The sequence below is a fragment of the Mesocricetus auratus genome, unplaced genomic scaffold, assembly GCF_017639785.1.
Source record: "Mesocricetus auratus isolate SY011 unplaced genomic scaffold, BCM_Maur_2.0 Super-Scaffold_100676, whole genome shotgun sequence".
NCBI classification, from domain to species: domain Eukaryota; kingdom Metazoa; phylum Chordata; class Mammalia; order Rodentia; family Cricetidae; genus Mesocricetus; species Mesocricetus auratus.
The window spans coordinates 186,470,733-186,498,249 of NW_024429266.1; the positions used below are offsets into that span (position 1 = coordinate 186,470,733).

Sequence of the window (27,517 nt, forward strand, 5' to 3'; positions counted from 1 at the left end):
GACTTGGGCAGCCAGGGAACAAGTCTTTCCCTCAGTGATAACTGTCATTTCTACCTTGCAAAGTAACACCAAGCCCTCAGGCCCAGGGGCCAAGGGTTCTGTTGACAGTACATACTCAGGGCACTCTTGCTCCAGCTGCAGACGCCAGACTCGGCCTGTGTGGCAGGGCCAGGACAGGATGTTCTCCCTTGCCACCACCAGGTCCCTTCGTTGTTCCCAATAAGGACATGACTGCCATTCGACTTCTGTAGTGTAAGCAGTACATACCTACTATGTACTCCATCTCCCCAGGTTCTCTCTTCTTTGTACACAAAAATAGGTAAACTAAGTCACAGAGTGAAGTCCAGGATAGTGGAGACCCTACCACGGTCAGAAACTCTAATGAGCCAATGGGCAGCCGCTAGTGCCAACTGTAAATGTGCACCCAAGCACCTCTCTTTGGGCCCAGGATGTTGTGTACACAGACAAGACACATACACTGTAAAAGTGAGTGATGTGCCGTGCATGAGTGTGTACATGAAGTCTGGATAGAGGCTAGTGAGGGCACGTTTGAGTGCACATGTAAACCTGCAAATAAGTGTAAAACACAAAACAGGTCTGGTTGTCGACTCCCGCCCCCTCCCCAAAACAGCTAAATCAGACTCCAATGTGTATGGTCAATATAAAGGTAATAAACCCCATATCTAAAACCTAACCCCACTCCACCCTACCCGAGCTCTCCCCCCAATGCCTCACTCAGGCACTCACTAGGCTAAGTTCCCTCTCTGGCTCCTCCCTCAACCTCACTCTCTGGCCTCCATTTTTCCACCCTGGATCACTTTCTTTAAAACAAGGGGAATTCTTACTTCCTCGGGGAGTAATAAATTCAAGGATTACAGAGAAAAATTCTGTTATCTGAATGCCTCAAAAACAAAAGGATGATAAAATGTGGACTGTTTGGGGACCAACTTCACTTGGAACAGAGGGAGGTCCCTTCCCTGGGGAAGGCAAGGCAGTGATCTCCATTCTGCCTGAGCATATGAGCTCAAGGCCACCCTAAATCAGTAGCAGAAAGCCCGGGTCTCTAAACAGCAGGGCAAGTAGGTGGAGTCAAACACAAAGACTTAAGGGGGAGGGAGGGAGGGATCTGTCTGCAGATGGGCACAAGTTCCCCTTCCCAAGCAGCCTCCCCCATCTGGAACCCATCTGCCCCTCCTTTCACCAAACCAGAGCAAGAGGAGGAGCTGCCCCTCTTCAGAGAGCTAGAGTAGCCCAGGGGCAGGCACAGAGTCAGTCTGACCTGTTGTCCTCAACAAGCACTCCCTTTGTCCCAGAGCACAAACTCAAACTGGCCTGCACCTTTGGGTCCTGAGCTATCTCAGCCTCCTCCTCAGCAACATGGAGACCAAGGGGTGAGGAGTAAGTGGGCCGGGCACTCTCAGCACCTGAGAAAGAGCAGTCACTATTGCATCACAGCCACAAACTTAAGGCAGCTGTCACTCCTGTGTCCAAATTCTCCCAGTGGCTCCCCTCTCTCCCACCATAAAAGCTACAGCCTTCTGGCTGGGTGTGGTGGTATATGCCTCTAATCCCAGCACTCAAGGAGACAAAGGCAGGCAGAGAGCTAGCCAGTGCTATACAGTGAGACCCTGTCTCAAACAACAAAAAGCTATAGCTTTTAGAACGGCATTCAAGGCCCTATGATCCCAGCCCAGTGGCCTTCCCTGGGCTCATGTTCGTCCAGGGTGGATGAACCCTTAACAGTCTCCAGAGCTGGTATCCCAGGGCCTTTACACCTCCAGGCTTCCTCTGCCCTGAGGTATAAACCTGGCCCCATTATCCACATTCTCCCATCCTTCATTAAATGGCCCTCTCCAGTGAGGCTTCTGTGGTCCCTGCCTGCACCCATCCTCACTCCCCTTCCCCATGTTCCCTTTCTCTGTGGCATTTGTCACCATCCCATGAACTGTGAATTTCCACTTTTACAGTCTATCTTCTCCACCAAAACATAAGCTGGTGCAGGCAGGACTTTGCTGCACTCTTGTGTCCCCGGAGCCCAGCAGAGGTCCTCTGTCCTTTGGAATGAATGCAACCTAGGACACCTAGCATGAGCCAAGCAAGGGCGAGGGTAGAAAACACATCCTAAGCCACGGGTCACACACAAGTTGTGGTCACGAGGTTCCACACGGTTCTAAAACATCAACAGTCTTCATTCTAGACACACCTCAAGGTCACTTATCAAAAAGTGACGAAGACGAGGTTCAGGAATACAATTTGGGGCTTGGCACTGTGATGGACCCTACAGAAATGGAAGGCTCTGCAATGATTTCTCTGCAGCATCCCTGGCCACAGCTCTCAGCCCCTACCTGGGATCCCTGAGTGCTAAGAGGAAGAAATCACTGAGAGATCCAGAGCCACACAGGCCCTGCCTCCAGGAATCCAGAATATTCCATTCAATTCACTCCTGAATTTCCGAGACCTCAGCCTCCTGCCTGCACACACTAAGTGTCAAAAGAGAGTTTAGAGAACATCTCGCACCTATAAAGGTGCAGAGAAGACAGCTAGATGATATAAGAAATGTGAAGAAAACACTAGCATGCAAACAGCAGCTACCTCAGACACAGCTGACAAAATTATAAGTGGCCTCCCTCTACCTCTAAGATTCCACACCAACTAGAGACCAAAAATATTGGGGAATAAAAATGTTCCTGTATTGAGCATGTTCATACCTCTTCCTTGTCGTTACTCACTCTACAATACAGCATAAGTTACTTACATTGTGCTGAGTGTCATAACACAATCCATAATCCAGCCTCAAGTAGCATAGCTTTCTCCTAGGAGAAAAGCACTTTGGTCTGCAAAGGGTTCAGACATTTGTTGGGAAAGAGATCAAGTCACAAGTAACCTTGAGACAATTCCGAACGGATGAGGGAAAATATGTAGATTGTATGCAGATACCACCAGTCTACACAGGAGCCTAAGCATCCTTAGACTTGAAGCCCTGGAACCAGCCCCACAGACCCAGAGAGGCAACTGTATTTTCATTACTGTCACATCAGGGGCAAGCATGGTCTGGATCAGATACAAAGGAACTGGTGGAGTCAGCCAAGGGGAATGAGAAACAAGTCCAGGAAAAGGCTTTTCAGAAAACACATTTTAAAGAGAAGGCAGATACAAGAGCCCCACTGGAGGTGAGGGAGAAGGACCACTGCAGGCTCTAGGGCAGCCTGGGTTACACAGTGAAACTCAAACAAAGGGAAGTAGGATAAGGAGCTGGGGTGTGGCTCTGCTAAGTGCTTGCTTTGCAGACTTGAGACCCTAGGTTCCATTCTCAGTACCACAGAAGGAAGGAAGGAAGGAAGGAAGGAAGGAAGGAAGGAAGGAAGGAGGGAGGGAGGGAGGGAGGGAGGGAGGGAGGGAGGGAGGGAGGGAGGGAGGGAGGGGGAGGGAGGGAGGGAGGGAGGGAGGGAGGGAGGGAGGGAGGGGGAGGAGGGAGGGAGGGAGGGGGAGGAGGGAGGGAGGGAGGGGAAGAAGGAAGGAAGGAAGAGGAGGAAGGAAGAGGAGGAGGAAGACAGGGAGGAAGTAACCACTGCTGCCGAAGCCCTGGAGATTATGACAGAATACACTGTCAATACTGACTGTGATGACGCTGTCACTTGTATCACTGTCTTGATTGACATCCTTTGATGGAGCAAGTTGGAAGCAGGATCTGAAAGAGTGCTCAGGCTCTAAGGTAGGCCCACCCCCTAGCAGCATTTGGCCTCAGCCACACCGCTTCACTGACGAACTGGCCTTCCTCGTACGTAAAGCAGACCGATGGAGTAGAACACCGTGGTTCTCAGCTGATGCTGGGCCCATCTTCCCTGGACTCTGTTCACCCAGTCAACAGTACCTGCTGAGTGACTCCTCCATCACAGGCCCCTGCAGATACAGGGCATACAGCAGGGAAGAGCAATGCCCCTCCTCCCCAGTCTCCTTCCAAGGGGGCCCTGACAATTGGAGCCCAGATGCATTCTAGCCCCCTAGGAACATCCAACCCTCAAATACCATGGCCTTCTTCTTCATGAGGAAGAGGAGAGTGGTGGGTAGAGAGTTTGGCAATTGGCTGGTGAAGAAATAAGTCCTTGGTCTTCGGGACAGCATAGCTTCTCTGGGAAGTTAACCTGCAGAGTTACTGCACGAAGGCCTAGGAAAGAGCTCTCCTTCCTTCTCCCCATTTTGCAGAGAAAGAAACTACAATGTTACTCACAGCAAACTTGTCTGGTGGCTGTGGCTAAGAGGATCACACAGTGCTAAGTCCCTAGGTCAAGAGTGTTTCTCTTCGTCCGCCATGCCTGGCTGGGAAAACTGACAGGAGGGGCAGCAGAAAGCCAAGCGGAGGGGCTGGCAAGAGTCCAGGGCACTCGGCCATCTGATCAACTGTCCCACTTCAGTCTTGCTTCCTACAGCCCACAGCCCACCCTGCTCCACAGCCCACCCAACAGACTCGCCCAGGGTCCATCAGCCACTGGGCAATCAGTGGAGGACAAGAACCACGCAGGTGCGTGTATTCTCCTAGTCAACAGGTGAGGAGTTTCTCCAAAAGTGAGAAGGAAGGCTGGACAAGGGATTGAAAGAAGCTCACACTGGCCCTACCCAGAAGGTTCTTTGGCTTCTGATTCCTTCAGAACTGGCCTCTCTTTCCAGCCAGGAGCTACAGAGCCGCCACCCTTCCTGGTGTGGAATATGGTCTGGCCTCCCTGCATGTCATCTGAGCAAATGGGAAAGGGCGGGAGCTTGAAGGGCCTCTCGGATACCGCTAGACAACCAGTCACAGAACCCACAGTGTTCAAACCACTGTCCCAGACCTGTGAATGACAACTCTATGACAGCTTCCAGTCCTTGAGGCCCCCCAGGAAGATGCAGGAGACCCAGAGGAGCAGATCAAGGACAGCAGCAGCCACCCTGAGTGAGGCTCCTCAGACCAAACCACGAGAGCCTGCTGGACAGGCTGAAGGATTCGTGGAGCTCCCGGGCCCCGGTGGGAAAGAGATGAGCCAGTCAGTCATCTCCACCTCAAAGATGCTGTGTGTCCAAATAAGGAGACAACGTGACGAGCTGCTGACAAGAGGGCAGTCAGAATGCTAAGGCAAGAGCAGATGGCAGCTGGGGGTGGGAGCTGCCAGTCTGAAGGCCCCGGAGGGGGAAAACCCACTTAGGCAAGGAAGTAGCATGTTCACAGTTGACATGCAGAGGGAAGGAGCACACTCGGGGTGCGTGCGTGCGTGCGTGCGTGCGTGTGCGTGTGTGTGTACGGGCGGGGGAGGGAAGACTGGAAGGCAGATAGGAATCACAGGGCCCTAATTAAGTTGTAAGATTTAGAGTTGAGTACATGGTATTTAAGAGATTACTTCGTACAATGCCACATCTCAAACAAAACTTACCTCACCAGCAGACATGGGATTTTCCTTAAATCCTAATAACTCGCCACCTCCCAAGGTGTCCCTTCCTCCGCTAGGTGGCATTAAGTGTGGGAAAGCTTGTCCTTGTCATGGCCCCAATCCCAGTCCGCTGGAATCCCGAACCTGTATCTGTAGGTTGGGCTCTCATTCCTACACACAATGAAGGCCATCAGTTACATGCCCTCCTCCATTACATTTCATAAAAATAGTTTCAGACAAAACGAGTGTTCCTAAGACTCTCATCCAATTCCCATATCATGTCATTTCCACCCTCCTAGTCACCCTCCTCTAGATGAATTCAGATTCACCAGTGTCCCAAGCAGAATTAAGAAACCCAATGCTGAGCTATGTATGGTGGTACACAGCTATAATCCCAGAATTTGGGAGACTAAGTCAAGAAACTCAAGAGTTCAAAGCCGATCTCAGCTACATAGTAAGTTCTAGACCAACCTCAGCTACTGAACAAAACTGCTTCAAAATAAACAAGAAAAAAATACACCCAGTAAGTTTAGATGCAGTCTCAACTCTTGTAAGTCAGGCACCCAGACCAGTGGTGTTCTTAACAAAATGCTGGGGGTGTGGTTCATCGGTGCAGCATTCAGCAAGTATACACAAGGCCCTGGGCTCCAACCCAACAAAAACAAAGCAATAGCAAACACCAAAAATCTCCTTAGCTACAAAATGCCACTGGTAGCTGGAATTTTCTTCCATTTATTCTCAGTTGTTCATTCAACAAACATTACGTATTCACTATATGCTCAGTACTGTAATTGCCTTATTTATCGTCTTTGTAGTAAAGGGGGACAGACAACTTGAAGAGATAAAAGCAAAACCAGATAAAAGTGGGGGAGAGGGCCAACATGCTGTTAATGGGGTCTTGTGAGGTTTCTTACTGAAGAGACCCAGCACAGTGGGGAAGTGGCTCCAGGGACAGCTGAGGAGGGGACTCCTAAAACTATGCAGGGCTCCGGTCACGGTGAAGTACAACTAAGAAACTAAACAGAGGCATGAAACCACCTCTGACACTGGACCAGGGACAGCATGAGGCTGAGATTCCTGAGAAGGGAAACAAAGGATATGGGTCCTATGACCATGAGCTGACAGCCTTGGCAGCACCTCCAAGAGGGATGCTTTAAGAGGACTCTAAGTGGAGTGTGCTTGCCTCGCCAAGCTGAGGAGACAAAAACTAAAACTCACACAGCTAGGATATTTAGGGCAAAATACCAGAGAAAGGCGGATTGAAGGGAGAGAATCCAGAAACCTGCAGAGGAGCCCCCTGGAGTGTCCAGCTGATCCCTACATTATCAGGGTGAAATTCTAAATACTGGAAAAAGAACCACTGCACAGCAGTACCCAGACCATCTGTGGTGTGCACACATCCAGAGAGACCTCATCCATTGGGCATTCGGTAGAGTCCTTGGAAGGGTGTTGCCTGAGTGGCGAGGCTAAATTAGCCCTTGACTACAGTCTGCTTTAGATCTAGCCTTTAAGATGCTTAAAAGCAAACTTAAATGTATGAAACTGATCCCAAGTCATTTAAATGCATGCCAGAATAAGGCCAACACTATTTAAAGAAGCCTAACAAAACCCAGCATCTGTCAATATTAAACTCACGCTAAGCAGCACCCAATCAACACTGAGCAAGCACTAAAGAAGTGGAAGGATCAATGGGAACAATCCATAGCAAAATGAGAGACAGTGATCCTTGTAGGCAAGGGTTTTACAGTGTGTTCACGCCGAAGGGAAATATGACAGAGGAGACAGAGAAGATATGAAAGACTCATATGAATGTCTGGAGGTGGAAACTACGATGTCTGAGATGAGAAATATGCCAGAGGGGATTCAGTCACATCAGACATTGCAAAAGAAGAGCCGTGTGCTTCAAGACCTATGACAGAAACTGCCCAAAGACCCACACAGAAAGGACTGAGGAGAGTTTGCCCTTCAGCAACCTACAGTGTCACAGCCTAACAGTCATGTCCTTGGACATCAGCAACCTACAGTGTCACAGCCTAACAGTCATGTCCTTGGACATCAGCAACCTACAGTGTCACAGCCTAACAGTCATGTCCTTGGATATCAGCAACCTACAGTGTCACAGTCTAACAGCCATGTCATTGGAGTTCTAGAAGAAATGAGAAAGAAGTCGAGATGGACAGTAGCTAAAATCAACTGTTGAACTTGCTAGAACAATACTCACAAGCAAACAAGCCCAGAAAACAGGAGAGAATTTTGGAATGCTGATATGACCTTTGAACCCTCAAATTACTGAGCCACTATAGGGTCAGGCTGGTTGAGATGAACCCATGGAGCAACACAGAAGTGACACAAACATTGTACCCATATAAGGTCCTTCCTCTTGCCACCCCTGGAGCAACCAAGCATCACAACCCCTTATAGATGAAGGAAATCTAAGGCTAGCCAGGAGTGGTGGTGCATGCCAGTAGTCTAAAACTTTGGAAGCTGAGGCTGGGAGATTACAAGTTAAAGGCCATCATGAGCTACATAGTGAGAACTACTGAAAAATAAAAATTAAAAATAAATAAGGGCTAGGAACCGAACTCTTATATTTTTGGTTGTGAGCCTAGCCTTTAATGGCTGAGCTATCCTGGGGGGGATGGTGGGGAGGTGGGGGAGGAGGGGAGGGAGAGGGAACTGGGATTGACATGTAAAACAAGCTATTTAAAATTTTTAAAAAAGTAATCTCTAAAAAAAAAGAAAAAAAACAATAAATAAATAAATAAGGGCTAGGCATGCAGCTTCGTGGTAGAATGCTTGCCTAGCAGGAATAGAGGCCTGCCTTTGATCCCCAGGAACACACACACACACACACACACACACACACACACACACACACACACACACGCGCGCGCTCCCCTAAGGCTCAGAGAAGCAAGTGAGGATCCTGGGGGACTCTGCTCTGGCATCCTGAACTGTTTTAGCTGACCTCATGTGTACACATGTGATTATCCACTCCAGCTCCCAACAGACAGGTAAGTATATATAAAGGTTCAAGTCTGTCATCCAGCCCTCAAGGGCTGAGACAGAGGGATCATGAACTAGGGGCCAACCTGGGTTACATAGTGAGATCTCGGTCACAAATATGGGGGCAGGGAGGCTGCACAGTACCCAGCGTCACAGAGAGAGTGCTCTATTCTCACCCACGGGTTCTAGGGAAGGCATGAAGAAGATCTGAAGGCAGAGCTATTCTGGCAAGTCAGTCCTCTGCCTGAAAAGGAGAGAAGCGGTGAGACACAGAGACAGAGTCTGAGCCTCTGGCTCCCTGATCAGCTATTACAAAGCAACTCCCCAGGGAGGGATGAAGTGGAGGGAGCGACATTCCTCAGGTCCCAGAGTCCTGCTCCTTATCAGATTGGCCTTGAGCCCTGCACTGTACTCACCACCCCCTTGACCAAGCCGGCTCAGGGAGGAAGGGGAAGCAGAAGCCTCTGGAACTTTTTCCCCATCCCACCCTCCCTCGGCCTCACTCCCATTGTGGGCTCTGGGTAGGGCAGTGGCACCTCTTCCCAGAGGTTAAGCAAATTCTCGGCTATTCCTGGAGCCTTGATTTTTATCAGCCTTCCATTCTGGTAAATTCTGAGAGGCTAGAGGCCAGGCATGCCAGAGAGATCTCAGCCCGACCCACCAACCCCAAAATAACCCTACACATGCCTATCTCAAGTCCTTTCGGTCTTGGTCATTTGGGAACATGCTCTGCTATGTTGCCCACAGGCCAGAGAGGTCACCACACTCAGCAAACCTTACTCACCAGGAGCCGGGGTGGGGGTGGGGGTAAGTGAGCAGGGCTGAGGAAGAAAATGAAGAGAATAGTCTGGGATGGGGTGGGGGACAAGAGACCAAACACGGGAAAGGATCAAGAAAGTCTGTCTCCCAGCTCCTCTGCCCAGCTGCCCAGGACCCAGGAAAACCAGCCTCAGTGTCCCCAAAAGTGAGACCACCAAGCAGCACTTCCCTTTTCCCTCAGCATCCTCTCCAGGGCCTTTAGGAAAGACAGTGTGCCTCTCAGCTTCCAGGACCTGCAGAAGGAGCTCACACAGGCCTCTGTCGAAACAGTTTAAAGCACGAAACTGAGGATGGATGCTTAAACCCAGGCAGCTAGCACTCAGTCCTGGGCCAACCGAGGAGACCAAGGGCGCATTTCTTTTTAGATTCCACTTGCGGCATTCATTCATTCAAAACCAAGAAGAGGAAGTTGATTGTGGTAGCATACGCCTGCATTCCCAGCACTCAGGAAACCAGGCAGAAAGATCATGATTTCAGACCAGCCCTGTACTATAAGTCAACTGTGATTCAATTTTAAAAAGTAAATAAACGAGCCGGGGGTTTATAGCTCAGTGGTGGCGTGTGCGCTAGGCATGAGAGAGCCAGGTTCTGTCCCCAGCGTCAAAAGAAGGAAAGCATGTGAGTGTCCACCAGGTGCCAAGTAACACAAAAACAGGAAACGCTCAGCTGAGAACCCCAGTCTCTGCTCCCTGAAAGGACAGGGACGGAGTGCACAGGGAGTGATCTGAGGACACGGCAGACATGTCCCTTGTACATCCATTTATCTGTAGAGGCTAAAAGTTAAAGTGCAGAGAGTCACAGGGCCTGGGTCACAAGAGCCTGGGAGAATTTGGGCATGCAGAGGACAAGCGGAAGAGGGGCTAGGAGCCCGGTGCAGCCGGGGTGCTGCAGGTCACAGGAGGGTCTCCGTGGCAGAAACAAGCAAGCGTTTCGAGATAACCGAGAGGACGTTTTCTTGTTGTTACTGCTGTTGTTTGAGACACTAGCAGCCCTGGCTGTAAACCATGATGGCCTTGAACTCAGAGATCCACCTGCCTCTGTCTCCCAAGTGCTCAGATTAAAGACACATGCCACCACACCTCACAACTGAGAAGATGTTGACTGTTCTCCATATAAGTAAATGATAAATGTTTAAGGTATTATCCTGATCTGATCACTGCACATGGTATGTGCATTTAGGGATATCATGCTGCACCCTATAAATCATTATGATCTATTAAAATGAGTATATAGGAGGCTGGGAGTGTGGCTCAGTGGTAGGGTACACACTTAGCATGCATAAAGCTGTAGGTTTGACCTCTAACACCAAGTTATTATTGCCATGTGTATATGTGTGTGTTTGTGTGTGTATGTGTGTATGTGTGTATGTGTGTATGTGTGCGCACCAGCAGAGAATGCCAGTAGAGGCTGTGTTATCCCTGAGCCTAATGTTAACTCTGACCAGAGGCCACAGACCAGGCCCACCCCACTGGGTTTAGAATGTGGTAGTGGCAAGGCTGTGGTTCCTAGCATGAATTAAGACTGTATTAAAGACACTTGGTTTAAAAGCCACTGCCACAGAACAGCATCTTCTGAGGGTTCTTTAAAACTGCACTTCAGCCTCAGGAACCCAGGGAACATTTCTTAGTTGGTCTCTGACATCTGCAAGAGGAATGGATTGGAAAACTACTTCCCTTGGAGACCAGACAGGGAAGAATCCAGTGTGTGGCTGGGAAGACCTCATTCCAAAATGCCCGGCTATACCACTGCCACCACGGATGCAGGCTGCCTCACCAAGGAGACTCCAAAGGCAGCTGGCCAGGTTAGAAACAAGCAGATCTTCTACAAGCCCCTCCAACCATGGCTGGCCCAGTTGTATTTCTTTCCGTACCTGAAACTACTCTCTTCCCATCTCCATCAACGAACATTTAATGAGGCCTTCCATGGGCCTGGCTCTTCCAATGGAGATCTGTCATGCTGTCCTTCCCAATAGCTAGACCAGATGGTGTCAGACAGCCCAGGGGCATGTTCACCTCCTGCAGCTGACTCCCTCCCCAATTCTCTAAAGGTGCTCCAAGGTCTTCATGGCAAGCTAAAAACTCACTTTCCCAGCCTTCTTCCTTCTTCCAGCTGTTTTATAAACAGCTGTGGCTCAGGTGCAGGAGGGGTGGAAGGTGAAATTGGGTACCATTGTTCTTCATGCCCAATTCAGTGTAAGACAGTTCCAGCTCTGCCATCATAGGTCTCTCCTTTGAGTTGTATAGAGAGGGCTCTGGCTGCATCTGCAGCAATTACACCCAATTGTCATCACAGCCTACTCCTGGGTACTGCAGGGCACTATGGGTCCATCCTGGCAGGAAACTAGAGTTCTACATAAAACAGATAGGTGATAGCCACAAGCGGAAAAAGTTGCCACTCACCTAATCTTAATCCTACGCCCAACTACAGCTCTCTTTTTGCTCCGAGCACCTAAGACAAGAGTCTCTCAGTCCTTGAGGGATTGAAGCATTCAATAACTATCTGCTACCTCCTGGATACTGTGACCCTGGAGCATACTGAAGCTTGCTTGATCCCTCCTCACAGCCATGAGAAGCCAGTAATGGGGGCGTGAGGATGCAATAAGAAGAGTCAGACATCAGAGAGAGCCTCCTGGATATTTTCATATGGGAAGCTGACCTCCCATTTGCTTCAAACTAGCAAACACCCAACACAGCAGGCTGAGGACCTCCACCCAGCTTTTCCAAATGCCTGGCCAAAGTGTGCCTGAGGTTTATGGCCTTGGCCAGAATGCCAGCTTGCTCAGAGGACTGCATAGTCAGCTTTACACACAGCCACCGCCACTTAGCGCTGCTAAGTGTGGAGCTGGTAAGCTGGTCAGGTGCCATCAATGCCACCAGAGAAGCATGATGCTGTGTCCCTAACTCACCCAGGTGCACTAGGCCACATTCCCTCCTGGATTACAGTCGTCACCAAGTCCCCTTGATGAGCTCTATTAGGCTGCCAAGAGTTTATGCCTGGGGTGCAGAATGCTTTCGCAGTGAACCTCTTGGCTGCAAAACATTTCTTTTCCAAAAGATGCTGCCAGGGAGCAGGGAGAAAATAAACCCGCATGCAAAGGCCCACTCTGCTATTGTTCTTCTTTGAAGAAAGCACATGGGCCAGAAGGATGATGGGCAAAAGAAGACGGTCGTGCTCTGGGAGTGTGCTCCACCAGGGAACAGCCAGCGGCCCGGGAAAGGTGACTTTGATAAACACCCAGAGCCACCACAGCTCCCGAGAGCTGCTGACTCTCCCCTGCTTCCTCCAGCCTTCCAGGCACTGATGACATTTCACAGGGAGAGAAGAGCTAGCGAAGCAAGGACAGAGAAAACTATAAGACGCGAACACCTTGAGGGAAGTCAAATGTCAAGCCCACTGTGAGTTGCCTGAGAATTCTGGGAAAGTGAAATGTGTAAGTCACACAGATGGGGTCCTCTTCTTCCACAGCTGGGGTTACCAGGAGATGAGGAGGAAGCCTGGGGTCCATTGATGGATTTGTTGGACAAGGAAGGAGTGAAACCCCAGCAGGCCTGGTCCTGGAGTGCCCATCTGGCTTTGTTAAAGGGCTGTCGCCAGAAGGACAGTTTTCAAAGAAACATTAAAAAACAGCAGCAGGTATCTAGTAGCCAAGCCTCTGGCTACTTTCAAAGGGCAAAAGGGATGGGAGGGGGCAGCTCTAAGAGCCTGATGGCAGCAGATACTCACTACCTATTACCAGGCAGAGTACTCTGCTGAACAAGCTGCTCACCCCCACCCCACACAGCACACTAAATATACCCAAAACAGTGCCTGGGAGCAAGATGAGAACTTCTCACCAATGACCCTAGCTGACCCTCCTATCAACAGTGACCTGGAAGAGAAGGGGGCTGGCTGTTTTCCAAAGGTCTGTGGGGTCTACTCCCTGGTCTATGCTCCTCACCCTGAGTGCAGGCAAGGACTATGCATTCTGTCCCTGGGCACACACCCTGGATGTGGCCTGCCAATCCCGGTCACCAAGAAGCACAATCTCTCCCCGTCCCTAGAATGGAGTCTTGCCTTCACTAGCAGTAGACGGACTTTGTGTTGGGAGAATTCACAGCTCAGACCTCACTGGCTCTTACAGATTCTAGTTTCAATGGAAAGACCACTCGCTTCCCTCCTAGTGAGAACCCTATCAGGGGAGAGATCACCTGAGAGCCAGTCAGCCACTCCACACGAGGCAGGCTCTCCTGGACCCAGAGTCGGCATGAGCAGCTGAGCTCAGAACAAAGGGCTAAGCCAAAGCACAGAGAACAAGCAGACTGTAGTTACATGAACCCAGAGTCTTGGTGCTGCCTATTATGTTGCTTAGAAAACTGACACAAAACCCATTCAGCAAGTGTGCAAACAGCCACTGTGAAGAATGAGGTCATTCTTGGGTGGAAAGATGGCTGAAGAATGAGCAAATCAACCCATCTACCTGTGGACAGAGAAGATGAGCAGGGCAATGGCCTGACACCAGCTTACCATGAAAATATCTGGAAAGTGTTGTACAGCCTGACAACCTAATTTGACCCCAAAACTTGAATGGTAGAAGGAGAAAATGACTCCCACAAAGTTGTCCCGACCCTCACACATGTACCTTGGTAGGAGTATCCACACACACACAGCATACACAGACACACGCACACACACACATACACAAAATAAACATGGAAAAAACTTTTAATCTGTAAAGAGCACAAATCAAAGTACTAATGGTCATTGATTGTCTCTGAAGGACAGAATTGGGGGAGCCTTTCCATTTCTATAGTTTATGTAATATTTAAACACTTGTTTCATTTCTGCAACAACAGTAGAAGGAGGATGAGGAGCAGCTGTTGCTTTCTTTAATTTCATTTTGGTTTCTTCTATAAGTTTTGTGTTTCCTAAAACATCCCTTTCCCAGTCTCCATCTGCAGCTTCCCAGCACAAATCCTCCCAAACCCAAACTGCTCTGGGGAGCATTTGTGGCATCTCAGAGTAAGGATCCCACCTACCTGGTCATCCAGTCCTATTCTATGCAGACATCACCTGTCTCCACCCACCTCCAAGCTCACCACCCACACTGCAAGCACACAGAGCCCCTTTCCTGAATCTACCCAAAGCCCAGCCTTCCCTCCAGGCCAGGCTCTGCCTCCCACAACAGATCTTCCTCTCAGAGAACATCATCCACCCTCCCTGATGGACTGTCCTGCTCTATTCTCCCTGATGGGACTGTCCTGTGCTAGTCTCCCTGAACTGAGATATGGGTTATCCTGTGCTAGTCTCCCTGAACTGAGGTATGGGCTGTTTTGTCAAATACAGGCTGACCAGCCATAACCACCCCCAGCTTCTCTAACACTGGAGAACAGATCCAAGATGGGCAATCCCAACCATGCTTACCTCTGCCTCTCACTGCTCCCTCTCCTGTTCCCATCTATTCCCAGCAGGAAGCCAGTGAGAAACAGTGAGGATCCACTGTTTATTAGTGACATCACGGTTTGTGCTGTCAGCACTCTGCCTTGCCACCAACCAGGTCCACACACTGCATCCATGCATATATCCATACAGAAACACATACATACATACATACATACATACATACATACATACATACATACATACATACTGGCCACACAGATCCACACACTGGCTGCAAACCTAATTGCCTTCCTAGGGGACCCAACAGCTCTTCTTCACTCTGGTCCCTGCAATCTCCGTGTCCAATTTTTAAACAAAGCTGTTTAGATTCTCCCAGGATTAAGACAAGTGGAAAATTGCAAGCCCAGACCTCTACCTCATTTTCTCTAAAACAAAACATGTCACTCTGCATGCGTGCACACACCCGGAAACGCACTCCACTGAAACCCAGCCAGAGCACTCCCTCCCCACTCCCACCCCACCGCCAGTTGTGGCCCATCAGAGGCTCAGGCCTTACAAAGACGAGATCTGTTCGTCTGTCCCTGGTACCTCCACCCTTTCGCTAATTGAAGAGCGTGGGCCTTACCTCAGACACCACTCTGTGGCAGCTGGTCAAAACGGAGAGAGTAGGCAGCCTGCCAGGACTGTGCTACGTAAGAGGGCACAGGTACATGCTGGCCTACTGTGAGGCCACAGCTGGGCCTCCCAGTTGAATCCCAGAACAACATGGCATTCCTGTCAGTACATACTGACAACACACATGTGTATGGTCATACCTGTTACAAGCTCACTCTGAGCTTACCCCTGACCAAGATCACTCTTCTTGAGGCCTTCTCCTTGACTTTGAACCAAAAACCACTACCATCAAAGGCAGGGGAAGGAACATACATTATATATGCTACCAGCAACATGTGTATATGTACCCCATGATAGGAAACAGTGTACTCACAACACAGACCACTACCCATCAGAGCTTCAGAAGGAAGAGTGTGAGTGTGTGTGTGTGTGTGTGTGTGTGTGTGTGTGTGTGTGTGTGTGTGTGTGTGTTTCAGATTTTTTGTTTTTGTTTGTTTGATTTTGTGTTTTTTGCTTTGGGGTTTTTTGTTTGTTTGGCTGGTTGGTTGGTTGCAGGTGATTTGTATGTTTGAGACAGGGTTTCTCTGTGTAACATTCCTGGCTGTCCTGGAACTCACTTTGTAGACCAGGCTGGCCTTGAACTCACACAGATACACCTGTTTTTGCCGCCCTAGTGCAGGGATTAAAGGCATGCGCCTCCACCATTGCCCAGCCTCAGTTTTTCTTTTTAACCTAAGGAATTGCCATTTTTCTTTCTATGGTTTCTGTCTCTTTGTTTGATTATTTTAAGACAAGGTCTCCTTATGTACCCTTGGCTGACCTAGAACTTTTTTTTTTTTTTTTTTTTTTTTTTTGGTTTTTGGAGACAGGGTTTCTCTGTGGCTTTGGAGGCTATCCTGGAACTCACTTTGTAGACCAGGCTGGCCTCGAACTCACAGAGATCCGCCTGCCTCTGCCTCCCGAGTGCTGGGATTAAAGGCGTGCGCCACCAACGCCCGGCTCTGACCTAGAACTTGCCTTGAACTAGACTGGCCTTGAACTCACAGAGATTCACCTACCTCTGCTTCAAATGCTAGTATTTAAAGGTGTGTGCCACCACACCCAGCTTAGGAATTTCATTTCTTTCAAATATGCACAAAGTTGCTTTAGGAGTTACCAAACCAGAGTCAACGCCTCACCAGGATCCTGCCTAGAGACCATGGGCCCTCCAGGACTCCTGCAGGGACAGCCATGTCTCCCCAACAAGTCAAGGGTAGCCTAGAAGCATCTAGAGGCTTCTTGACTCTCTCAAGTTCCACCTGCTGCACCCACAAGATCAAATGATTTAGCAAATATTGGCCACTGAGAGCCAAGATAGACGGTCACAGGGTTTAGAAAGTATCAGAGTAAAAGTCATTCCCAGGCACTCACAGTCAGCGAGGAAAGCAGGATGTGACAAACTGAAACACACATACAGTATTAACCAAGGGACAGACAAAAAAAGAAAAGCTGGGCGTTGGTGGCGCACGTTTCTCACAGCCCACCCCAGTTCTGCCTGGGTTTCGGTTTGTGTTGGTTTAGAAGCCAAACTACACTGGGTATTCTTGCCTCATCGGCTGCAACTGAAGCCGAAGTTATAAGGCTGCAGGCACTAGCCCATAGTGTCTCTGTCCCACACGGCAAATGAAGGTGGCTGATCAGAAGCTCGGGGGTGGGGGGGAGGGTGCTAGCTTTCCTACCATGTGTGAGGCCCTGGGTTTCATTCCCAGAACAGAATGTTAAAAAGAAAAAGAAATCAGCAGTACAAGCAGAGCTCAAATATAAGGTCCATGAGAAGGGAAGAAAAAGAAGAAGGCAGAGACAGGCCACCCCCTATACAGGCAGCCATCTCTGTAAACAATCCCTGTCCTCCATCAGAAATCAGAGCAGTGGGTTACTCATTAACTTCCTGCCTTTCCTCCTCCACCCTCCTGTAGCTCAGAAGCAAAGAAAGCTTTAGGGGAGGAAGAATTAGGAAGGCCTGGGTCTGGAAGTTAAATCCAGACAGTGTTCACCTAGAAAACCACCTAGGCAAGAACTAGAAGGAACCTTATTAACCAGTCCCCCAGCCCGAAGAAAGCAATGACTTTACAAAGGTCACCTACAATGAGAGACAGGAGCCAGGATCTGAGCCCTCCCTAAGTCGGACATCATTCCAGAAGCTCACAAGCATGACAAGAAATGGTAAAGCCAAAGCCCCAGAGGCTACAGCCATCAGTCAGGACAAACTTCCTGTCTGCTAAGCCCTTCACAGGGTCCCTCTCACTCAGCACATCAACACAGATGTGGGGGGGGGTGCTCAAGTCACCTGGCTGGGAAAGGCTTGATGTCAGGGGCTGTCTGCCTGCCCACGGTGCCGGCGACACAGGCCTCTTGGGGAGGGCCCATCCACATGCAGCCTGTGAGGCCCAACAGGATCAGGGACAGGGAAAAGGCACTGTGCACAGGAAAATCACTCCCTTGTCCCTGGGTCCTTACCTACAACACAATAGAACCATAGGAACATCCCCAAATCACAGAAGACTTAAAAATGGGAGCATATGCGTTTAGTTCCAGCACTCAGGAGGCAGAGGCAAGTGGATCTCTGGGAGTTCAAGGCCAGCCTGGTGTACTCAGTGAGTTCTAGATCAGCCCGGGCAGTGTAGAGAGCTACTGTCTCAAAAAAAAAAAAAATCTAACCACCTCCAAAATTGGAGCTCAAGTTTTTGGGTGCAAATAGGCTTGGGAGAGTCCTGAGGGGATGCCTAGGTCTACAGAAGTTGAGACAGAGTACATGGGCTGGTCCCTCCTCTCACAAGAAACAGAATCTGAGGCACTGCTCCAGTAACATCCTACCTCTTGGGACTGTTACGAATGAGACGCAAGCAAGCCACTGCTCAACAGACCCACGGTAAATGCATGGTGGACACATGTAAAGGGCCCAAACCTGGGGCTAACTGCTGACAAGTTACAGACACAGACAGTCAAAGTCCAATACACAAAACCTACCAGGACAAGGGGCTCCCGAGCCACCCAACAGTCTTTTTTAGAACTCACAGGCAAGGAATCTTTTGGCAAAAGTAAGCAACCAGACATGCACCTTCAAAGCCTTCCTCCTTCCTCCACCAGCCGCACTTCAGGGTTCACGGAAGGTAAGAGATTTACAAGTCACCCAGCAGGGAGAAGCCACGGGATAAAATGCACATAAATTAAAACATAAAATGGCCCAGGTCTGTAAGCAGCTCCCACAGGGAACCTGGATCGGCACCATCCAAGCCAAGGCTGCCTGCAGCTTCTGGCAGACTAGCTCAGCAGGGGCCTGAAGAGTGCTGGGAACAGATCCTGCATCAGCTCTGGAGAAGCAGAGCTGGGTACCCTTGATGCTGGGATGGCGGCACCAGGGGCAGGCCAGAAGTTCCCATAGCTTCTTTCTAGCCTGTGGGAAACCCCTCCATCCAGGCTCCCCAGCCTATTGGAGACAGGGAGCTACCAGCTCCTCTGCTTCCCAAGGCTTCCTCCAAACCACCCTCTCCTGACCCCAAAATCTAATTCAAAGTCAAGAGCCAGAGCACAAGAGAAGGCTAGAAAATGTCAGAATCCTAATCTAGCCCCCAGCCCACCGTTAAGAAGAGTGTAATCTCAGCATGTAGGAGGCTGAAGCAGGAAAACTGTGAACCCAAGGCCTCAGTTACATAGCAATTTCTAGGCCAGTCCCAGTTATACAGGAAAACTCTGTCACACACACAGACACAAATGGGGAGAGTGCGGAGGGGGGTGTCTAGAGAGATGACTCATAGGTAAAAAGTCCTTTCCAGGCAAGCCCTGACAACCTCAGTTCAGTCCCCAGAACTCCAGTAAAACGCTACAGATGGGAATTTCTGCCATCCCAGCACTCCTAAAGGAAAGACAGGAGAGTCAGCTGGAGGTTGCCTATGCAATACAGCAGCTGAAACAAGAGAGACCTTGCCTCAAACAAGGATAGAACTGACTTCCAAAAATGTGTCCTCTGACCTCCATAACCATGCATGTCTGCTGGCGCGTGCGTGCACACACACACACACACACACACACACACACACACAAACCAATAAATATGAAAAAGCTAACTTGAGACAAGTTGACAAGAAAGGTCTTAGTACACAATGGAGCCAGACTGACACTGACCTGGTTTCCTTTATTTCTTGTAAGCACCTTGGCCCCAGGATGTGGCCTAGAGTGCTCCAGCACGAACGTGAAAAATTAAGTCATCATTCTGCTGTGAAGCCATGGCCACTCCACAGGGCAGCAGGGTCCCACCCACTCACTCGACAACTGGCCAAAGCCAGAAATGGCCAACAGGTTCCAGCTGTGGTGCCAATTCCACTTAGCTGGTGGTGGTGCCTAAAGCACTGTGAGCTCAGCAGGAAAGGCAGATGTAATTGATTAGTAATGTCTGCTCTCTGCAGTTCTGTAGGTGACAATATCCACGCCATATATTTGCCACCCCTGGGACAGACTGTTAGACTGAAGACTAAATCCAAAGATTTAGTATTAACAGTTTTCACCAACATATAACAGTCTAAGTTTGTTGAGGTGTAAGTTTGGTATGTATACCATATGGCTGACAGGAAAGAACTGTGTTCTTTCCATATCTTTCACACCCATAGTAGCCCTAGCGGGGCTGTTACAACTCGGTGGAAAACAGTCAACAAGAGACAGAGAAACTGCAGCAAACATTAGAGACAGTCAACTTGGGACGTGAGGAGAGACACAGGAAACATCTGACTCCCCACGGAAACATGACTCCAGAGAAGACCGGGCCTGTGTACAGATACTGCTATCGGTACAAAGTTGGGATTCCAGAAGATACAAGGCTCATTTCTTGTGTATGTCAGGGAGCTACGCTGAGCCTAAAGTACAACAGGGACATCAGAGGTCATTAGAAGCCACATCCTAAAGATACTTGGAAACTGGTCAGAAAACAAACAAACAAACAAAAATGAAACCCAGAGAAGACAGCACAGGGATCATATCCCAATCTAGTGCCAATCCCCAATCAATTCTTTTAAGGTTTGTGGATATGTTTATGTATGTGTGTGTGCCGTTTGTTTTTGTACGGGAAGGTGAGTGTGCGTGCATAGGCCAGCATAGGACACTGGATCCTCTGGAGCTGTAAACCACTGCATGTGGGTACTGGTGTTGGAAAGGGCCTCTGGAAGGGCACTCGATGCGGAGCCATCTCTCCAGGCTCCCATCCAATCAATAGTGGGCAAGACAGAAAGACAGAAAAAACAAAAGGAGGAGTAGCCCCTCACCTACAAATCTAGTTAAAACCTCTCACCAGCAGAGAAGCAAAAGTTCCAGAGCCACTAACAACTGCTTGAAGCCCTTCTCCCTTCCCAGATTCATCCTGCAACTGTCTAGGAACCTAACCAGAAATCTTATTTGCAGGGAAAGGACATTCACTAAATAAACTCCTCCCGAAACTTTGGTGGGTGGTTCTTGATTTTACCTCATCAGATTATAATTCCCTCCATGGCCTCTCCAGAGCCACTCTATAACCTCACACCAAAAGACAGAAGGGCTGGGGAGGTGGTTCAGGGGGTAAGCTCATGATGGCCCGAGTTCAATCCCCAGGAACCCAAAGGTAGGAGGAGGGAACCGACTCCACTAGCTGCCCTCTGACTTCACACTCAGAGTGACATGCACATGCCCACAAACACTCAGACAAAACAAATCAATGTTTTGTTTTAAATATTTCTAATTTAAAAGAGGGGTTTTGGGGGCAAGGTTGGCATCCATCAAAACTGTACATCTGGCTCACACTAACTAGCTGTGACACCATCCTGAAGAGTGCATACCTACAATCTCCTTTGAAGAACGCATGTTCACATTGTGTCTTTCTTTCTAAGAACCCAGCGGTTCTCAACCTGTGGGCCGCAGCCCTTTGGGAGGTCATATATCAGCTATTACAGTTATGAAGTAGCAATGAAATCATTTTATGGCTGGGAGTCACCACATGAGGAACTAACTCTATTAAAGGGCCACAGAATTAGGAAGGTTGAGAACCACATCCCTAACGTAAAATCTCCAATCCTGCTTCATACTGCTTAGTCCTGCAATTCTTTCCTGTGTTGAAGCCACAAACCCTGGTTTGACCTGAGTCAAAGTTCCTAAAAGATCAGGAAACTATGCCTCCTCACCAGTGACAAATTCAGTCCAGTTTGGTTTGGTTTGGTGTGGGTTTTTTGCAATGGGAAGGACAGAACCTAGGGCCTCACACAGGCTAGGCATATGCTCTACCACTGAGCCACACCCCAGCCCCCACAAACGGTCTTGATCCTGTTTCTAAGTTTCTCTGGGTGTTCTCCTCCTCACCATTCCTGGGCAGGTGCCCAGACATTCACCATGATTTCCATCCACCATGAACTTCCTTGAGCCCAGACCTGCTTCTGTGACCCTGATGCCAAAACCACAAACATCCCAGAACCTCGAAAGGCTCACCAACTAACTCAGCGCCTGCACATGGCAGGACAGATGGATGTATGGAATTCATTCCCCAGCTGGGCAACTGAAGCCACCTACAGTATGGCTCATCTACCTGCCCAATCTCTTCATTAGCCAGTCTCCACAAGTCTCATACCTTGGCCCTGCTGAGCTAGTCACACATCTGTCCTCGGGGCTGTTCCCTCCTCCTCCTTTGAAAACCACTCCCTTTAGAGATTAGCGTCTCTCAACTCCTACTGTCTAGCATATCCCTCCTCTGTCAGGTTACTGCTCCAACTTTGAACACCCTGCCCCCAGAAGCCACTTACTAACTATGCTGTCCTGGGATGGACTCAAACTCTAGGTCTCCAGCCATTCTCCTGCCTCAGCCTCCCAAATGGCTGGAATTGTGGTGCACACCACCATACTTCACTTAATACATCAAACTGAGATTTTTGGGAAGTGCCTACCTTTCCTAAATTCCTGACTGAATTACATGTCCAAAAAAGACAAGAGCCTTTTGTTTTTGTTTTTGCTTTTTTTAACCTTGTCTCACTCAGTCCAGGCTGGTCTCAAACTCAGAAAGCAGCTAAAGATGACCTTAAATCCCAGATCCTCTTGCCTCAGCCTCAAAAGTACAGAGACTACAGGCATACTCCACTATGCCTAGAAACTTTTATCGTTTTTATTTCTACATCACCAGAACTTAGCACAAAAATTCAATAAGGAAGCCAGACATGGTGGCAAATGCCTGTTACTCCAGAACTCTGGAGGCAGAGGTAAAAGACCACAAGTTCAAGACCAGCCTGGACTATATAGCAAGACCCTGTCTCAAAAAAGAAAAAAAAAGTAATAATAACGATGTTGATGGTGGAGGTGGTGACGAAATTCTTCAAAGAACTACCTAGCAAGAGACAGGCAAAGACACAAAACGCCACAGGAGTTCCAAAGCAAAAGGTTCACTGAGGACCCCTGGGAAGAGCTGTACCTGTATAGATCGGGTCTTGGAGGGCAGGAAGGACTGAAATAGGAAGGACACCCAGGAAGGTGGCACGGCAGAGAAGAAATGGCCGAAGCATGTTTGGGAGAGCAGTCTGCCTGGACATGTGGGTTCTGGAAGAACAATAGTAGTAGATGAGGCTGAACAGGCAGCCTGGGGCGGAAACGGAGGATGGCAAGTGCCGGGTGACAGCACCCGGATTCCTTCCACTCCCTCTGAGTGAGCAGAAGTGACCACCTCAGCAGGCCGGGGCCTTAGTGGAAAAGAAGAGAAGTCCTGTTCCCAGCATGTTAGTGCAGCCACCCGGCTAGGTTATAAATAACAGACAGCAGCCCCCACTCCCTGCACACCTGCTGCTGCGCATGCGGCCCTGAGCACCATCGCATGCATTATGTCGGGGATCCTTCCTATAGCCCTGAAAACGCGGTATTGTTATCCTCACTGCGTAAGCAGGAAGCCTAGGCCAACACAGGTGAAGGCACTTGCCCAAGGCCTTACCTCAATCCCCAGGACCAGGTGCATGGGGGTCACAGAGCCAGGGATGAGGGAGGACACCCTGCCAGCCAGCCCAGGCCCGAAGGCTGTGCACCAACAAAGCAGGCAGCTTCTCCACAATGCCTGTGGGGAAGCCCAAAGTAAGCCTCAGGTAAGCTTAAGAGACTAAGGCAGTACACCATACAGAAAGCAGAATGGTGGAGGGATGGTGCCACACCCCCTTACACTCTGTGAGTTCAATCCAGCCTAGTCTACAGAGTAAGTTCAGGCGCGCAAGAGCTACATAGTGAGAGACTGTCTCAAAAAATATACATATTTAAAATAAGAGGTGAAGAGCAGTTAAGGAAGACACCTGGTGTAGACCTAGCCTCTACCTGAGCAAACACACACACACTTATAACACACTCAAGGGGAAGAGGGGGGGAAGATCAGCAAAAACAAATTACATACGAAAATGTCATAATGGAACCTGTGACTGTGTATGCTAATTTAAAAGAAACAAAAAACTTTAAAGTATAAATTGACTGGGTGCTGAGAACATAAACACTATTAGTTTAGGTACTGCTGGAGGAGAGCCCCTGGAGACTTTCAACCCAATGGTCCTCCAAAACAGAGAGAGCTAGGAAGGACAGGAGCCTGTCCTGCCCGAGGCTTCACACATGGTTGAGGGGAGGCAGCAGACGGACTCAGTACAGATGGAGACAAACAGGTGCGCAGAGAAGCTTCCAGATCAAACTCTACTTCTTTCTCAACAAGTTTTGTAACATCAAAGATAATTTATTCTAGTGCCAGCCCCCTAACCAATAAGGTGGGTAAAAGTGACACCCCAAGACATGTGCAGGTCAGTAAAAGTATAGGCAGCCTATGTGCAGCAAATGCATATATATGGCTGACTATAACTATAGGAACACTAGTTATTGGTCTCTGTTCACGGATTTAAAGTGTCCCCCCAAGAAGACCAAAAACAAACAAACAAACAAACAAAACCACTTCACTGGGAAGCACTCCAGTTGTTGAGGGCCTTGTGCACAGTAGGTCTTCAATGAGTCAGAAGAACCGAGTAACACCTGGAGTTGTATACTCCAATATCCTTCCCTCTCTCACCCCAGCCATGGACTCAACCACATGAGGCACCAGGACCAGGCTGCTATAGGAAGTGTTGTGATTGTCTGAGTCCTGCCTGCATTCCTCAGCTAAATATAAATGATTTGCCCAGTCAGTCTATTGTTTGAGATGCTTCACAATCCCTGTCCTATCTCCGCATTTCTCCAAGGAGCACACACACACACACACACACACACACACACACACACACACACACACACACACACACACACACACACGCTTTCTGGAGGCTGTTCTGAGTAGAGGGGGAGCAGACAGGTATGTAGAAATCAAAGCAAGCGTTTCTTTGTGCTCTCCACTAGTCCAGGAAAGCTTCCTGGAGGAGGAAATGCCTGAGTCACCCCAGGGGAGGGGGCAGATGCAGGTCAAAAAGGCAAATTAAGTTCTCTGAAAGGCAAACCGCTCAGTTCTTACCTAGACATAGAGACTGCCAAGATCAGCCTAGTCCTGAGGAGCGCTCACTCACTACCCAGATACAAATGTCTCCACACTTGACAATCATCTGGAGAACGATGCTTTAGACCATTATCCTTCATCACAGGCAGAAGCGACCCAGAAATCTAATCAATGATGCACAACTGCAATCGCCGCTGTCATAGCTGTTGCTTGTTTGAACTTTTTTTTTCAACCACATGAAAGTTTTTTTAAAGGCCCAAACTTGCGCGCACAGATGGGCTACATCTCAGATCTAGGGGTGTGCCAAAGCCTTGTCACTCTGAGTGCCGCTCGACCAGCGGTAGCCCAAGGAATGCCTGGGGGCTCCAGCGGGTCTGTAGGCAGGCCCAGACGGTATCTGCGGCCCTGGGTGAACCTTCTCCAGCCGGTTTGCCGGATCCCTGACGGTTCGGGAGGGAGACGAGAAGGGGGGGTCTTCCTTCCTGTGGCATCCTACGGGTCTCCCATCCCTGGGCTGGGGCGTGAGGCGACAGCGGTCCACGCTTCTGCAGTCCCACATTCCTGAGACCTCGCTGACCCGCAGCGGAGCCCAGGGAGCGCAGTGACAGGCCCCTCACGCCCCGGCCCCTTCCAGCCCCTCCTCCGCCCCCGCCCCTCCCCCGGCTCCCCTGCCCCCCGAGAGTTCCGCCTCCCTGGGCACCCCCAGACACCCACCCTACTGGGAACCCTATCGAGGCCCAGCCCGGCCTGCCCCGCGCGCCGCTCACCGAGCCGAACCCCCGCAACTTCGCGCCCTCAGGAGCCCCGAGTCGCGGGCACGCCCCGGCCGCACTCACCGCGCTTGGACTCGGTGTGGCGCCCCGGCTCCGCTCCCTCCCGCACCACCGCGGCCAGCGGAAACGGGGGGCGGGGCCGGCAGGCGGAGGGGGCGGGACCTTCACCGGGCTGCGGGGCGGGATCTGAATGCACGGGGGCGGGGCTAGGAAGGGGAAGGGTGGGAGAGGCGGAGAGAAGTAGGGCCCGCGGTCCGCGCCAAGGGAGCACTCTGCTGCCCGAGGCAAAGCAGTGCCTGGCTGAGCGAGGCAGAGGGCTGTACGGGAGCCCCCCTCCACTCCGGCCGTGTGCCCCACGAGAGCGCTGGAGGGAGGACTGTGCCGCTTCCCCATCGGCGTTCCAGAAGCCTCCCTGTGCACCCGGCTCGCCCGTTCCCCCAAGGTGGCACTACTGTGCCTGTTGCCTGCGACGATCTGGCCTGGCCGCGCCCTCCCGGGGTTGGGCGGTGGGAGGGCAGGGCCTGAAAGGTGGCGCTCCTGGTCTGGGCGCCCACACAAGCTACCCCAAGGCTGCGGGAAATGGTCTCAGTTTTCTAGCTCGTGCCCGGCTGTCTGGTCTCATCACCCCCACCCCGCACCTAAGAAATTCTTGCTTGGTATTTCGGGAGAACTATTCGAGGTGTTGACAACACGGGTGTGAGTTAGATACTGCCCTGAGATACTCTGTTGGAGGAGCCGCTGCCTCCTGAGCTAGAGCCTCCAAGTGTTAGCAAAGGGCACTGGGGCCGGGAGGGGCCAAGCTGAAGCAGGAGATACTAGTTTGACATCTCTGGCGTACCTCGCTGCAGGCAGATTCATGCAACTTGTTCCCTAAGTGACCACTAAAGCCTTCACCGCTCTTTGTCCTTATTGTCATAGGGAAAGTGTTTTGTCCTCCTTAGTGCCCTGAAATCTCAGAAGAAAAAAAATTTTTTTTGGTTTTTTGAGACAGGGTTTCTCGGTATTGTTTTGGAGGCTGTCCTGGAACTAGCTCTGTAGACCAGGCTGGCCTCGAACTCACAGATATCCGCCTGCCTCTGCCTCCCGAGTGCTGGGAGCTCCACCAATGCCCGGCTTGATAAAAAAATTTTTTGAGACAGATCTTACTGTGTAGTTCCGGTGAACCTGGAACCAGGCTGTTCAGGACTTCCCTGTGCGGACCACCCACACTGATCTACAACTCAGAGACCCTCCTGCCTCTATCTCCTGGGTGCACGGATTAAAGACATCCCAACTGATCTACAACTCAGAGACCCTCCTGCCTCTAACTCCTGGGTGCACGGATTAAAGACATCCCACCATGCTCAGCAGAAGACATGGTAGGACTGCAGGCACAGGCCAGCACATCCAGCATTCCCCTAGCTACCTGGCAGTTTCCTCTAAACTCCTGGGCTACCTCCCATGGTCTTGTTTGTTTCCCTAAATTCAACCCATAATCCAGCCCCCAGGGGGTTCTCATTTCCCACCCTGAGAAACAGTCTCCTCTCTTCCTTCAAAACCTCATTCAAGCCAGATGGTGATGGCACACTCCTTTAATCCCAGCACTTGGGAGGCAGAGGCAGGTGGATCTCAGTGAGTCCGAGACCAATCTGGTGTACAAAATGAGTTCCAGGACAGCCAGGACTGTTACACAGAGAACTCCTGTCTCAAAAAACCAATCCCTCCAACTTCCCCTCAAAAAAAAAAAAAAACACTCATTCAAACCCAACCCCTGGCATAAAGGGTTGCCAGCTGAACCCACCAATATTCCAACGACCACTGAGAGGGTCAGTTCTGTCTACTGTGTAGAAGAGGAGGTACAGAGAAGAGGGGGCCTGGTACTGTTAGCTACTGGTGGGATCGGACAAAGCAGCCTGGTGAGGTAGCAAACTCCCAGTTTTAGAGCCAAGCAGATGTGTGTGATCCCACCTGCCTCTTCCGGGTGGAGATAGCTCTAGGTCACAGATTCCTCACAAAGAGGTCCCACCAACAGCACTCCAGCACGCTTATGTACGAGATGAGAGGTGTCT

General features: G+C 50.1%; 1 protein-coding gene across 4 annotated transcripts in view; it reads right to left on the bottom strand.

The window, feature by feature from the left end:
* Tspan9 (tetraspanin 9) overlaps window positions 1–25,628 on the bottom strand; it is a 181,240-nt gene extending 155,612 nt beyond the window's left edge. The window contains exon 1 of one of the 4 annotated variants that reach the window (XM_040738930.1): window positions 25,533–25,628. The gene's annotated coding sequence lies outside the window, so the exon portion shown is untranslated. Of the gene's footprint in view, window positions 1–23,178; window positions 23,292–25,463 lie in introns of those variants that run through there. The other 3 variants (XM_013123632.3, XM_040738932.1, XM_040738931.1) reach the window with 3 other exon arrangements.
* Window positions 25,629–27,517: the final 1,889 nt, after the last annotated feature.